Below are 15,653 nucleotides of genomic sequence, written 5' to 3' on the forward strand. Positions count from 1 at the left end.
ATGCCGATAAATCCAGAATGACATTTTCTACTCACAATTACATGTGATTTGAGTGACACAATTAAGTCATTGTCTTACGTTGATGGAAAGGTTCTGAGGAAATATAAGACACTGACTTACTTGTCATTCCCTTACAGAATACTTAAAGCATATCCTTATAGCAGCCTTCCAGTATCTTAAGGGGGCCTACAACAAACCTGGAGAGGGACTTTTCACAAGCACATGTGCAGATAGGACAAGGAGTAATGGCTTTAAACTAAGAGAGGAGAGATTTACATTAAATATAAAGAAGAAGTTCTTTACTGTGAGGGTGGTGGGGCACTGGCACAGGTTGCCCAGAGAAGCTGTGGCAGCCCCGTCCCTGGCAGTGCTCAAGGCCAGGTTGGATGGGGTTTCGAGCAACCTGGACTAGTGGAAGAGCCCACAACAGAGGGGTTGGAACTAGATGATCTTTAAGGTCCCTTCCAACCAAAACCATTCTGTGATTCTCTGATAAAGTTGATTTTCAACTTTGAAAAATTAGAGTTTATTTCCAGTACTTCCCCAGAAGAAGACTACCCAAAGGTCAGAAAGGTGGAGGTTGGTTCCTCATAGTGGCTGATTTTCTATTCTTTCTCTTTTTTAAACAAAATACAACTTTTCTCCTCTTTCCCTTGCCATCTGCCAGCTTTAAAGACATAAATAGGCAAATGGACATTGGCAAATTGCTAGGGTGGCTTCAGGGGTATTCAGTTTTTTTATCCAGTCACCCTTGGAAGCTTCGAGCAGGCAGCTACATTGTGCCAGCACTGTGCAAACATATAGTGTAGAGGAAATCCTCACGTGTGAAGAGCTGACAGGCTCCTTGGAGGGAAGAACACAAGCAGCAGCATAACAAATACCTGCCTGGTCAATAAAGGACAAGTAAAAGGACCATGGGATTACATGGATTACAGTTGTTGGCTACACAGATTAACCAGGCAATTAAAGGCAGCAGGAATAATAAATATCTTTCCATGAGAAGGAGCTGCTATTGGGCTGCAAGCTGAATGTAGCTGTTCCAACTGTAAACTGTTTTTGCCATAAACACAAAAGCGCAAAAGCTGAAGAAGAGGGAAAAGGCCCTGGAAGCAGTCCCACAAATGGGACATGCTTTCCTTGATTCCTCAACAAAATTTACACAGTTGACTGGGGTCTTTTTTATGTACATTTTGATGGTTGCTTATCTTACATTTTAATAGGAAATCTGCTGAATGTCTAAAATGCCTTTTGGCAGTCAGACCTTTTGTTGCTGATCTCTGCGACTTAAAAACAGTTTAACTTATCAAGAAGCTTTGGTGTAGATCTGGTGTAGTGTGTAAGTTCATTTGGTTTTTAATGCTTTCTTTTGGATCACTTCTAATCATCACTTATGTTGCATATGGCCATTTATGCACTGACAGGTTGATGGGGACTTTAATGTACATAAAACTTCCTCTGTCAGGACTTATGCCTCTCTGTCAGATTTTATCCTGCAGTAGAGAGGGTTCATGCACAGTTGCTGACAGATAAAATAAGCTCCTCCAGCAGCTGCAGCTCTGCCTCCCACAGATCTTTTTTCTGCTTTGATTCAGTGTCCCCAGCTAAGTGCTGAGAAAGCACAGGCAGCACCACGGGGCTGTGCCGGGATGAGTAGGAGCACAGTGCCAGGCCTGCAAGAGGGAGGATGAGTTAGCCTCACCACATAGCCTCACTATGACCATGTCCTATAGTCCCACGAAAAGTCCTGCAGTGTTTGACATCTCTCTTTAGCCCCAGCTGCAGAAGATGGGTGGCAGCAAGAAAAACCTTGCTTTATTCTAAACAAAAGTGAATTTCCAGCCCAGAGTCCTGCAGATAAAACCTAAAAAGCAAGAAACTTATGTTAAAAAAAAAAAGTTTAAATTCACAAATCACATAAAAACTGAAAAAGCTCATTAATTTTAAGTCTTCCCCATGATCTTAAGGACCTGAATCATTAATTTGAAACTCTCGGGTTTGAATATGGGGACCTGCCTTGTGCTGTTTGGAAGGCAAGAACTGAATTTTTTCACAAGCCTGGTGCAATCACAGAGTTGAAGTATGCAGATATTATATCTAATATGAAAAGGTGCCCAGCATCTGCCATTCCCACAGAAGCCAATGGAAACTGCAAACACTCAGCTCTGAAGGATCAGGCCTTTAATCATTAATATGTTTCCAGATCTATAAAAAAAAAGTTTCCTAAGATACTTTATTTCTGCACAAAATTCCCTGTTGGCAAGAGAGTTTTCATAGCTCCTTAAAGACCTATAAGGAACTGTGGAAGAAATAAAGTGGGGCTTTACTTATGGAAATCAGACCTACTGGAGAGCAACTGGAAATGTTTTTTATGAGTCTTTATAATGGAACTACAGTAGCAGTTCCATGTTGATTTTTATTCTAAGACCTAATATTTTTTTCTTCTTCTTTTTTAAGCCAAATTTTTTCCCACCTGAAATTCACGTGTGGTCTCTTGGCAAAGAAGAATATTTTTTGAAAGTTGAAGGCTGATCTGATAAGCCTTTTTTAAGTAAGGAGGTTTGAAAACAGAGAGATATTTTACTTCTTAAAAATCTTCAAACCTTTCCTTGTTCAGTTAGAAGTTGAAAACTGGTTACCCTAAAAAATTTCCATTTTGTTTTTATATTTGCCCTTAATGAGATACAGCTCATGAACATACTTTTAGAAATTTTTGTGGTACCAAAATTTGGGGATTTATTAAGTTTTATGCAAAGGTAACTTCGGAAAGTAGAATAAAAATAATAAGATATGAGAGATTATAGTAGTAGAAGATTAAAATATTACAGGTAGGTGTGTCAACCAGCATGTGGATATGAAACAGTGGAGAATACAAAGTTTAATGTATGCTAGAATCTTTGCAATCATTAAGTTGTTCATGTGTATTACATGTATCCAGCCTTCCTTTTGTATTGTTGATCAGCATTTTTGTAAATAATTTGCTTCAAGTCAATTTAACCCGAACTACGTGTCAAATAACTGGTTTCCAGTAGCAGCTGGGAACTGGCATGTTCCCTCACTGACTTGGCACTCCAGTAATGGTTCTTGTAGGACAAAATAAGACAAGGGTAGATTCAGTGAGAGCACCATACTGAATTTTTACATAGACAAAATGGACAAAAACTGAAGTGACCCATAGGTGACACACACAGAGTTCTCCTGTAATACTTTGAGCTACACTGAGTATCACAGAAGAGAGCTTTGGGGCAGAGAAACTTTCTCCCTAGAAAAATCTGCAGAAGACCCCGTAACAGAGATGTCTCTTCTCAATTTTAAAATGCCTTTGAGTAAAGTTTTAGCAAACAAGTCATGAGGTTTTGATAATGGATGCGTTTTAACTTGTAATACATGGCCTGATCATACAGGTCACTGGATCTGAGCTCTGTTCATGACTGCTGCCTCCAAGCTTTCCTCCATGGCCATGCCTATAGCAGTGCAAACCCTCAAGCTCCCCCCGCTTTCAGCATGCTGGATTGCTAACAGTTCCTCATCCTTCTCAATGGTTCTGGTGGACACTCCAGTTGCAGCCACCTCAGTTCCCATTAAGGCTGCTTCTGAAGAAGTTCTGTGGGTTTTGCCTCTTTGTTTTGCTCAAGACAAATATTGTTATAGGAGATCAGGTGATTCATTTAATCTCTGGGAAAAGACAACCTTCGTCCCAGAAGACAAGTGCCACTTATCTTTTCCACGTGCTCCCCTCTTCTTTCTTCCTGTTGACTCTTCCTTTTCCTCCCCTCACACTGGTAAATCTATACCTGCTCATTTGCTCACAATGAGGCAGTGACATGCAATACATTCCATACGTCTCCTTTAATGCCTGCCAATTTCATATTGCATTGATTTCATTGACCTTGTATCAAATCTAGGACAAGGGTTTGAAAGGCAGAACTGAGTTTATAGCTAGAGACAAAGTTGCAATTGGTCAGTGTTATTCTACATAGGTTCCAGGGTGTGATGGTATGTAGTAACTAGAGATAAAATGTCCTTGTGGGTTGTCTTTTGGTATTGAAGTAATTTCCTATGTGGTGCTTGGATGTCTCCTTCAAAAACATGACATGGCTTTCTCAAGTAGCATGCGTGTTGAGAAACAGACCTTAGACCATCAGGTTGTTCACAACAGCATTCTTGTCAAAGTGGTGGTAATGGTGTGTGAGGGCTTGGCTGCATTACCAACTTTCTCAGATGTTTGATGGGTATATTGAGTTGCCAAGCTAGTCTGTGGGTTTTGTATATACATACTATGTATAATGTATAGATTCTATATATATTCTATATATATATTCTGGGGATTACCTTTTTTGATGTTCTCCATAGAGTCCAGGAAATTTATACATGAATAGGCTATCCAAAAGATGGAGCAGTAGCAGGGTAACGATTATCAAATTTGTGGTAGGAATTGGTATGGAAATCCAGCTCAGATGATGAATATGTCGTTTTAGGAACAGGTTGGGCTTAGTGACAGAATCTATAAACTGAATTAGAAATCCTTCTAGAGATATCCCATGAAAAGGCTGGCAGGTTGCAGGTCATTTGAGCTCTCATGTCTCTACTCATATTCTGGAGGAAATGTGGGCTGTTGAAAGTAAAATTATGAGTGAGGACAAAGTAAGTGAGGTCATCACTGCCTTCAGGCCGGTAAGATGTATATAGGTCCCACTCAAGAATATTCAAGTCAAGTTTTAATGTTATCACAATCTGGATTTTTGATTTACAACCTAGTGATATACCCAATAGCCAGAGAATTATTGATGTAGAGGTGGTCTGTGTTTTGTATTCTATGACAGAAGTCTGTTGTAGTTTGAAGAAAGGTATTACTAGAAGTTATTTAGTCAACAAGCAGTGTTGGAGATGGTCCTAATGAACCTGGTAATTCTTCAGTACCAATCACCTCATCAGAAATTATCAGCTTGCCAGAATTCCCTAATTTGTGGCACTTTTAATTGAAGAACAACAGTGGATGAGATTCCAGGTTGTATAGCTTGTTTTACAGTTTTTTGGGAAGTAACTTGAGGTTATTGTTGAAGTGTAGGGTGAGGAGGCATTTAGGATCATCCTTGACATTATTTTAGTCAGTAGCAGCAGAGGGATGTCCATTGTCCTCATTGCTAGAGGTAGCTACCGAGGTTTAGAATTACTGTATCTCCTCCTCTGGGTTTTGATTTAACCAATGGTGAGCCACATCTGGGGGATCTATTACTCCATGGCTGCCCTTCTTCAAGGATAGGAGTTCTGATAATAATACCATTGTAAGTATTTTGTGTGGGATTCATCTCAGCAACTTCAGCCATCAAAGAGTTTGCTTTGTACCATTCCAAAACAGCAGCACAAAGTAAGTGAGATCATCTGCCTGCTTGTGAATGCCTGCCTCTCTAGTTGACTGTAGAGAGAACATAGAAAAGCAGCTGAGATCACCCTTTGGAAGTGGAAAGGAGATACAATACCATCATGTCTTCAGGGTATGGACATGGAGAACTCTCAGTTTTTGGGGATTTAACGATTTATTCATCATCTACCAAGCCATAGTAATTGATGGTGTACATATTCCCAGCCCACCCAAGTTAAGTGCTCACTTTAATCATTCTCTAGAGACACACTCATTAGGCTGTGGTAACTTCATCATATGTCAGTGTTTATTTGGACCTTAATTTCTCAAAGTGCATGGTCATTTTCAACAGTTTTGTTCCAGAAAGCCATCTAAATATTGGCTAACACTATACACATAGACTGAGACACACAAAATTAGAAAAATTATAGAAATAATAGGCTTGCAGTTTTTCTTCTTATTCCAAGCAAACTTTCCAAGTAATAAAAAATGCAAATATAGAAAAGTAACAGCATCTCACTTTCTTTTTGGTATAAAGTTGACTTTCGGGAGGAAGAAAGGCAATAAAGCTATTAAAGAATTTTTAAAATCATAACAGTCACATGATATTTTTATTTGCTTTCAAACAGGAGCTGTGTGGCTGAGGGAAGGGATACACTGACCTTTCACTTCTGTGTTCTCCAGCTCCAGCACTGCCACAGGCCTTAAGTGAAAATGAGCCTATTGGTCTCATCCAAACCCCGGCGCATGTTAGCCCACATTACAAAACACTAGAGAATTTGGCACAATCAGCAGTTTCTGCTCAAGAGAGGCCCAGGACTGCAATAGCAGAGGTGTTAGAGATCAGGACTTGAGAACACTGGTTGAGTTATATGGGAAAGCAAAATACTCAGTCTCTCACTTTCATTGGGACTGCATTTGTTTGCACAAAATAAACACAGTGTGTACAATACAAAATAATATTTCTATCACACCAAATGATACTTATAAATAAGGCAAACAGCTCGTTACCACCATTCATCCAAAGGTCACAGACTGCTTTTTAAGCAGAAATTTAGCTGTGCTGGTGAAGCAGTGTAACATCATTCTTATTTTACAGATGGAAAAACTGAGGCACACAGACACCTTCCTATCCAAGACCGCACAGGAAATCTGTGGCAAGACCAGCACAGGCTCCTGATCACTGGAGTCTGTGTGTGTCAGGGTTTGGGGAGAACCACGGAGCTCACTTGTGCTCACTTCTCTGTCACAGAGCAGGAGCTGAAGAGCATGCAAGAGAAAGGTCAGTGGATTCATTGCCCGAACCACAAAGCTTCAGTCTGAAAACAAACACAAATGCAATGAGACTTTTCTATTTTTCTTCCCAAATTTTAATAGTTTCTTGTTTCTTGGCCTCAGAAGTCAGATTTACACCAAGAAGAATTATACGTTACAAACTGTTATTTACATAAATTTGCCCTCTCTCTAATTTGGAAGGTTTAATAAGAAGAAAAGCTGTAGACTACTGGACTCTCTGGCTGATATTGTCCCCTTAGCACCATATGATGACAAACTGTTCTAGCTGAAATGAGTGAATGTCCTCGTCTGTCTCTTTTTCCAGGTTATTGTTTTTTCCTGAACTGATATCCACATTACTTCCTCCTTACATCCTCTGCTCTGTAAACTAGATTAGACATTGTTCTGGGTCCTAGACTTTTGGCTATAAATGCAGTTGCTTGGAGAAAAATCAAGCGTCCAGGAGAAACCAACCCCGATGAAGCAACGCTTGTGTGCTGTGACAGAAGTGGCTTGCATGGGAGTGAACCCCAAGGAAAACCTGTCTGGGGAACTCCCTGAGCCTTGTGCAGGGCTGGGGACATCGTCATATCCCTAGACTGTCACTCCTGCAAACTATTCTCATTCTCAGGTGCCTGATCAAATACCTCGGGCTGTTGTGGGGACACCAATGTCCTCCTCCACACCTTTCATGCTGTGAAGGCTGTCTCCTAATTTGCTGTTTGCTCTCTGCAGAAACACTGTGTTGTGAGCCATTAGATGCCATGTGAACTTATTCTGCAGATTCCTTAATTAAAAAGAATGACTTGGGCACTTGCCGCCCAGTTACCCTGCATTACAGTGAGATCCATTAAGTGAGATTACTAGATGAGGACACAGCCATGCTCGCTAAGCACTAATGTGGTGTTCACAGCACCATGGAGCTGCAAGCCTTCCCAGGGCTTCCAAGTAACTCGACAACCTTTGGCAAGGGGAACATCCACAGGGGGCCAGAAACACAGGCTTTTTGTTAGAAATTGCACTGGACACCGCATTTCATTGATGTCCCTCATATGAACTTTCTGCCTGAGAGTAATGAGACAGGAAGCAAAAGGAAGTCACACAGGACCTGTTGCAGCAAATGTCAAGCTGGTTGTGGAGCAGGTTCAGTCTCCAGCATGTCCAGCTAATAGTATCTTGGGCTTGCAGTATGAAGCACCAGCAGAAAATATTAAGGGGTTGCCTCCAAGAAGAAAGCAAATCAGAGAAAAGCCACTCTGTGATGAAGTTCCTTAGTGCTGAAACATCTTACTAACTTAGAGCCAAAGTGCAATGGTAGTGTTAATGCAGCTCAGGTTAAATATCCCACCTTCTTCAGACAACCCTGGGGGAGTGAAACTCAGTCTGAAATGAGAAAAGTTTCCCGAAGGTGAGTTCATAGATCACAAAATGTGGAGATGGAAAGAATCTATTCAATCATCTATCCAATCTCTCTGCCAGTTCAAAATTACTCCCCATGATGTTTTTAACATAACTGCTTTTCTCATTTAAAACAAAAAGGGGGGTGTGGAAGAAATACCTAGAAATGGTCTATGAGGTTTTCTATCAAAACGTGCTTGACTCCTTGACTAGTTCTACTGTCTGCTGTTGCTTTGCTCAGATGAGTTCAGCACGTGCCAGGATGAAGGGTGAACCAATATTTTCTGGAGGGACTCTTCCACCATCTGCAACATCCAGCAATTGGAAAAATCTTCCCAGAATATGACTTGCATCTGCATTTTCTTAACTGCATTCAATTTTTCTCCCTTCATGTGAGACTGAGGAGTTGTTCTTCCATGGTAATATTCTGTGTGGTTGTGGACTAGCCAACCTGGAAAGTGCAAGAAGCACCCCCCTATTTCAAATATTACATGCAGACTGAGACACACCTTTGCTAAAATAATGGAAATAAGCCATGAATCTAAGACGTGGTTTGGACAGTGCACTTAGGAAAGAAATCATCCTATTTCGCTGTGGGGAAGAGGAGGACAAAGACTGTTTTTCACCTCTAACTGAGGATTCCATGAATCTAACTTTATTTTTGCCCCAGCTTAGTTTATGTCCTTGTGTTGCAGAGTCTGGATCTCTTTTAAATATCTGGTTTGACGCTGCAGTCTGTTTCACCTCTGGCACAAGTTTCATATTGCTCGCTCAGAGTCCAGATATCTTGAGACCCTTGACGGGTCCTTGATGACACAGGTATTTGGGGAAAGACTGTCCATGCAAAAAAGTTCAGGAAAGTGAAGACACCACCTGTATCACTCAGAATATCCTGCTGGCAGAGGTAAATGGTAACCTGTGCGGGGAGCAAGACTCCTTGCTGCTTACTCTGAAATGGATGCTGCAGTGGGATGGGTGTCAGCAAGAGCCTGGCTTCAAGTGGAGTCTACCCTTTTTGGCTTTGGGACACCTAAGCCCATGCTATAGACACTATAGCCACTTTCACACTGCTGAGGTGTGAAACACTGATGTCAGTGTAACATCAGAACTGACAAAGATGTATTTTGTCAACTTACAGTAACAAAAATCAAAAGCTTCTTGCTCTGCTCATCTCTTGCATTCCTCACACTGAAACGGAAGAATGTGTACAGAGAAGTCGTGCAACAAGCTGTCGCATCAGCTTCAAAAGCAATGGCCCACGCAAGCAAATTTCCCTACTATACACTCATGGCATGTAAGATTATTTAATCAAAGGTGGGAGAAAGCAAGAGGTTTTTGGGTTGTTTTTTTCCCCAAAGAAAGCACTTCAGCCACTTCCAGAATGGGCCTTGGTTTTGACAGCAGCGTCTACCCACAGACACAAGGTATGAATTGCTTAATTATCTGTGAAGATTACGGGAGCCATGTCACGCCTGACTCACCAGCAGCTATTTAAAAAGAAAAAACAAAAATGATTAGCAGCCCCTTTTGGAAAGTGGGCTGTTCTAGCTTTCCTTCATGTGCGCATGTGTGCTGCTGTGTGTCTCCCGGCAGTGCTGTGCCCATCGTTACCGATGTGTAGTGGGCAGGGCTTGGGCACCCCAGTGCTAACAACTGTCCAACAGACAATGAAATGAAACAGAGGAAAAGCTGGAAAACATGATTTTCCAGGGGAAAAGAAATAACCCAAGCAAGTAAAATCTTCGGGTTAAAGACTGTTACTATAGCCCTAAGCTTCATTTCATCTGATTTTACATAGAAAACTTTCAGCATTTCCAAAACTGCCATTAAAATGAGCAAGACCAAACATTACTCCATTTTGTGTAGTCTCACACTGCTGGTAAGCACTGAGCCCCCTAGTGTGACTCTGAATACAACACTAACCTGTTGGATGCTGTGGAACAGTAAAATGGCATAGCCTTGCTGAGAAGCCTACAGTTTTGCACCGGTTGTAAGGCTCTTCTTCACTAGTAGAATGTTTTCCTTCTCAGGAGAGGTAGGTGCTATCTAGTATATGAAGGCAGAGCTACACTTGTGGTGTCACCAAAGTAACTATGTGATTAAAAAAAAGAAACCTGTCTCTTGATATAGTAATAGAGCTAAAAATAAAAATTGCTATTTATAGAGGGGCCTTAATTTAGAGAGAGATTGGGCTGAAAGCCTCAGACAAACCCTTCTGGAGTTTTCCAGAGTTTTGCAACTATTATATTTGAAAATAGCCTTCCTGTAGTATTTGAGTTCCTCCACTTTCAATCCCAGCAGATAACATGGAGGTGGGCGGGAATTAAATAGCAATAAAAAATAGCAATAGTTGACTTAATTATTTTGATCTTTTGAAAAATTTAGGGGGGAAAAGTACAGAGAACTTTCTTCCTTTTATTTATTTATTTGTTTTTGTCTTTCTCTCCTTCTTTCCTGTCTTCCTTTCCTTTCCCCACCTTATTCCACACCGCTGCGGCCCCGGGTCTCGGCTCCCCACCGGCCTCCCAGCCCCTCATCACTTTTTCCTCTTTTAATTCCGCCAAGCTTTTCACCGCCTCCCCTTCGTTTTCTCACCCGACCGCCGACAGCCCCACCCCCCCTCCCCGAGCTCCGTTTCACCCGCGCAGCCCCGCGCATCCTCCGCGCATCCTCCCGTCCCTCGCGCAGCCCCGCACCTCGCACCGTCGGCGACTCGACAGCGCCACCCGCTGGGAGGCCGCTGAAACGGCACCTCCGCGCAGTCCTCGCGCAGCCCCCGCGGCCAGCCTGCGGCGGCTTAAGGGCATGAACCGGCTTAAAGGCGAAGACATGCTGCGCGTGTAAAGCCTAACATATGCGGATAAGCGCCCCTTGCCTGCCGCCCCGGGGGACACAGCCCGTCGCGGGGGGACAGCGGCCAGGCTCCTGGACTCCGCCACAAGTTCCTGCTGGTTTTCTTCTGGGGTGAAACAAGGTTACATTGGACATTTAAGTTCCATGCACCCGTGTTACAGCACTGTGAGCTGGGCTGCGAAATGAAAAGTTGGTAAAAGCCTGGGTGATCCTGTTTCCCAGAACATGTGCAGGTTATGAGACCCTCCCGAGGTTGCCCCCATCCAGTGGATGAGCCCACATCCATCCTTGCCTTGCCCATGGAGGGGTCATCCCAGGCTGGTGCACATGTGCAGGTTCTGAGACCCTCCCCAGGTTGTCTCCATCCCGTGGCCGAGCCCAGGTCCATCCTTGCCTTGCCCATGGAGGGGTCATCCGAAGGGACACTGACCTAAGTCAGCCCCAGCAGAGCCGGGGGCTCGGTGAGGACCACGGGAGGCACGAAGCGCCCTGGCAGCTGAGGTGCTCGCCATCTGGGCCCACCGAACGGGTGGCAGCTCTCAGCTGTCATCTCTGCGTGCCGCAACTCCTCCTCTGCACAACAGCAATACCTCCCACCGCCTCCCTGAGTTATCCTCATCCTGACCGCCTTTGCACAGAGCAGCGGGTGGCAAACATGAAACCATGTGCTGAACTAAATGTCACGTAGCTGCATGTTTGGTGAACACTGTCCATTCTATGCATGCAGTGGAGCAGGAGCCTTCAGATAAAGAGTTTATAATCATGGGATTAAGAACTCTCACATTATGCCTGTGAAAAAAGGAGTGAATCGAAGGAGGAGCAGGAAATCTTAACTCTGACAATTCTTTACATTGCTTGCTTGATGCCGCTGCCATAACAATGCTCTTTGCACTTCTGTAATGGCCACAAACAAAGCAAAGAAAGCAAGCAGAGCACACTGTGGTAGGGTGAAATGATAAAATAACCTTTCCTAGAGCAGCTTCAGGTGCTTTGCATGATGTATTTGTAGCACATGCAAATTTGCACATAACTAAACACAAGTTTAGCAACTGTCTGCACAGGCTCCAAGTGAGTCGCCTCTAAGCAATGGATATTCAGCTTAAAATTGTTAAAAATACTCAATTTCTAGCTATGGTGGTCCATCAGTATTGCACATGTATCCTGGCATCTATCTAGGACCAAGTATTTAGAGCTGGCTGTGAAGGAAACACTCTTTAATGTTTGACAAACAAGCAGCTGTGCTTGTTTGAAGCTGCTCAGCAACTTGGAAGGCAAAAGCAGTCGCAGAATAGGTGTTCAAGAGCGCAGGTGTGCTGCTCAAAGGTGAATGACAGAGGAAATTTATTACAGGATATAAAAACTTTACCGTGATGATAGGACTGGTCAAAGCAAAAACTAACACCTTCTGGAAAAAAAAACATTCCAGACTTCCTTTCCGATTTAAACCTCAAACTGTTTCAAACAGCTAAAATAGAACGTGAGGCAGTTAGCATGAGACTTATTTAGGGAAAAAATATTTACTTAAAGATCATTAATTTTTTTTCTAATTTATTTTTTTAGTCTTGACATTTAGATTTTGGAAATAAAATTCAAGTAGTTCTAACCATGCAAGAAAAAGCAGGGGGAGGTGTGTGTATGTTTTTATTGTGTTATAATACATGTTTTCTATTTTCTTGGACTACTTTGCCCCATTTGCTAACCTGAGCCTCATGCTGAGTAGTAGGAAAATACTTTAATAAGATAGAATCAATACATTCATGCTGAGGGTTTCTTTGCCGGGTCAGCTTCTTATTCACTAATTTTATGATGTAGCAAAGTGTATCTTATGCTTGAAACCCAGCATTCTGGTGGGAAACATCCTTTAGATGCTACTGCAGGAAAACCCAGTTGAAACAACAGAGTACGTATTCAAGCAAGGACTGCTTAAGTGAGTAAGGCTTTGAGTCATTAAAGTCCAGAAAGACTGTCAAGGAGGAGGAAGTTGTTTCATCAGATGCCTGCTAGCAGGAGATGTAAATACATAATAACCCAGGCAAACAGGCTGATTTTGTGGATCATATGCACAGCAGTTGTGCTAAATTGGGTGGTGTTATTTGGAAAGCACAACAGAAAAGAGAGGACGTACGTGGAGAGCTCAGAAACACAAATGCTCTGGGGCAGGATATTGGGGTGGGTATATGAATTCATAGAGGTGCAAACAGTGTTTGTTCTCCACCTGAACCTAAAGCAGAACCTAAACCTAATGTATTTTCACATTAAAAAAAGTGAGCTTTCTGAGGTGTGGCAGCAGTGTGTGTGACGCACGAGCTGGTGACACAGTTACCATTGAGCCAGGACAGCTACTTCTGGGCAGCAGGTTCCCTTGCACCATCCTTGCTTCCCATGTCGGAGGCAGGAAGGCGCATTCAAGGCTATTCTCTTTGATGTGCTGATTTTCACCTGCTGCGTAGCAAACACAACACACTGCAGAGAGCAGCTCATACCGTGGCTCCAGGTCTACTCGCCATGGCCTGGGTCTGCCAGCCTGCTGAGCCCACGAGGCTGGGCGAGCTGTGAATCCCCATCCCAAGGGCATGCTGGATGCTCATATCTTCTACCACGCTTCATTTCGTCTAAGTTATGATGAAACTGGACCTTACGCCTCAAATGTACCAAGGGGTAACTTGATATAAATCTGCAGCTGCACTGATCTCCTGAAAGAGGGTGAGTTGCACATTTTGCAATTAGGGTGAGCTAATTGTATGTGTACAGGCAGTTGCCACGGCTTAGCTGATGGGTGGTAACTTATTAAACCACAGTAATGTGAGCACTTCGAGTCATGAAACCATACCCAAAGTGTTTGCAGACTCGGGGCCTGAGAACCCACTGCCCTGCCATTCCATTGCACCGTCATCTCGAGGACAAGGAAAGGGATTGAAAACCTGTGCTATATAGTCCAATGCAAGATGAAGTTTCCCAAGGGATTCTTAAATTTCTACCCAGAATTTCGAAGAATTTAACAATGTTTTCTTTTTAAATGACCTTGAATCAAAATATTCATTTTAAGTGGGAATGTTTGGAAAAGAGTGAGTTCTGGAAATTTTCAACATAAACACTAATTCTTGTAAAAAAACATGAAGAGCTATATTCAGAAGGCCTAAATTTCCCCTAAGCCTCTGGGTCTAGTGTTTCTTACCTGCTAGGGTAAGAGCCATCCAGAAGGGAACCTGTCCAATTTGGTGGAACTGTGGCCAGAGTACTTTTGTAGATGTAATGTACTTTTAATCTGTAGTACTTGCTAGTTTCCTAGAAGCTTGAAGAGAAAATTACGTGCCAAATGTTTTCGTTCCTCTGTACTTGGTTGTTAATTTTGTGTGCACATGCATGAGATTGGGTGAAGAGAGTTGAAATCAGCTTGGGTTGGCTTTTTTTCAGAGCCTTTCCAGTGTCAACCCTGTTAGCAACGCTGATGATGTGAGCTTTGACCTGGAGAGCATAGCTCAGATTCTAGCCCTGGTGAAGTCAATGGGATCTTGCTATTGATCTTCAGACCAAGATTTCAGCACACTAAGCTGGATACAAGTGAGGGATATAGAGAGCCCTTGTGGAAGGTCTTCTTTTTAATGAAACTGGAGATAAACCAATTTGTGCTCAGGGTTAATGCCCTGCTGAAACAACTGGAGCGCAGACCCTGTAATAGGGTGCTTGTGTGTGAGAGCAGATTGAGTGAACTAATAGAAACAAGTGTAGAAAGCTAGGAAGTGACGTCCCTACATGGTGGGAAATAAAGAAACAGCCCCTTGCAGCCCAGGTGAGAGGGGTCTGGGCTTCGGTGGGCAGCTGTCACACCAAAGCAGGGGGGAGGGAGCAATGGCACCACTTTGTGCTCTGCAAAGTGGAGAGGCCGCAGGGCTGCCGCTGCCGTCACCCAGGTTTCCTCCCTGACCTCTCTGCTGGCCATGTATTTCTCCTCCACGTGGATAACATTTGAAAAATAGCCAAAAAACTCATTTCACAAGACTTCTTCAAGCCTCCGTCCCTTCACTACGAAGGGCGATGCCAACAAGAGTAGATACACACTCACTAACACCTCTGTAGGGGTGTGTGTAACATTTGGGTGCACCCCTTCTGTCTGTTTGCTGCCTGAAGTTATGCTCAGCGTTGCTCTGGAGATCACAACATTTCGGCAAACAGCACCATGTTCTGCTCCCAAGGTAGCCCTTTTTGCTCTTCCCTTGTGGGAGTGAGTCACACTTCAAAGGAAAAAGGGAGATATCTGGTGCTGGTCTGACTGTCATGTTTTTATTTCCCATTTCTAAATGAATTCTAAGCTGAGACATCCCATGCAAAATTTCAACCCAGGGCAGTGGTCTGCATTCACACTAAGAAACCAGTGAATAAGTATTTTGAGGTAGCCTTAATTATAGCTGTGAGAATGACACCACTGTAACATTTAAAGTGCGAACATAAAATATGGCAAATCAATCAGAGTATGGAACTACACTCGGAAAGTATTCAGCTGATGATGTTCGCGATCACACATTAAAAAAAAAAAGACAGAAAGAAGAAAAAAAAATCATATGTGGAAATTCACTCCACCAGCCAATGGAAAGAGATACTTTTCTATCTCAGAGCCTACAAAATTCCCTCACCTACTACCCAAATCACAGTTAAAAGCAGCTTAATTTACCCCTTTGAAGAAAAAAAGAAAAAAGAGTTTTACAAGCCGTTATTGCTGCTCAGCAATCACACAGACATTAAATCTTATTGCAAAAAGAGGGGGGAATGC

The sequence above is a fragment of the Strigops habroptila genome, chromosome 2 (assembly GCF_004027225.2).
Source record: "Strigops habroptila isolate Jane chromosome 2, bStrHab1.2.pri, whole genome shotgun sequence".
NCBI lineage: Eukaryota > Metazoa > Chordata > Aves > Psittaciformes > Psittacidae > Strigops > Strigops habroptila.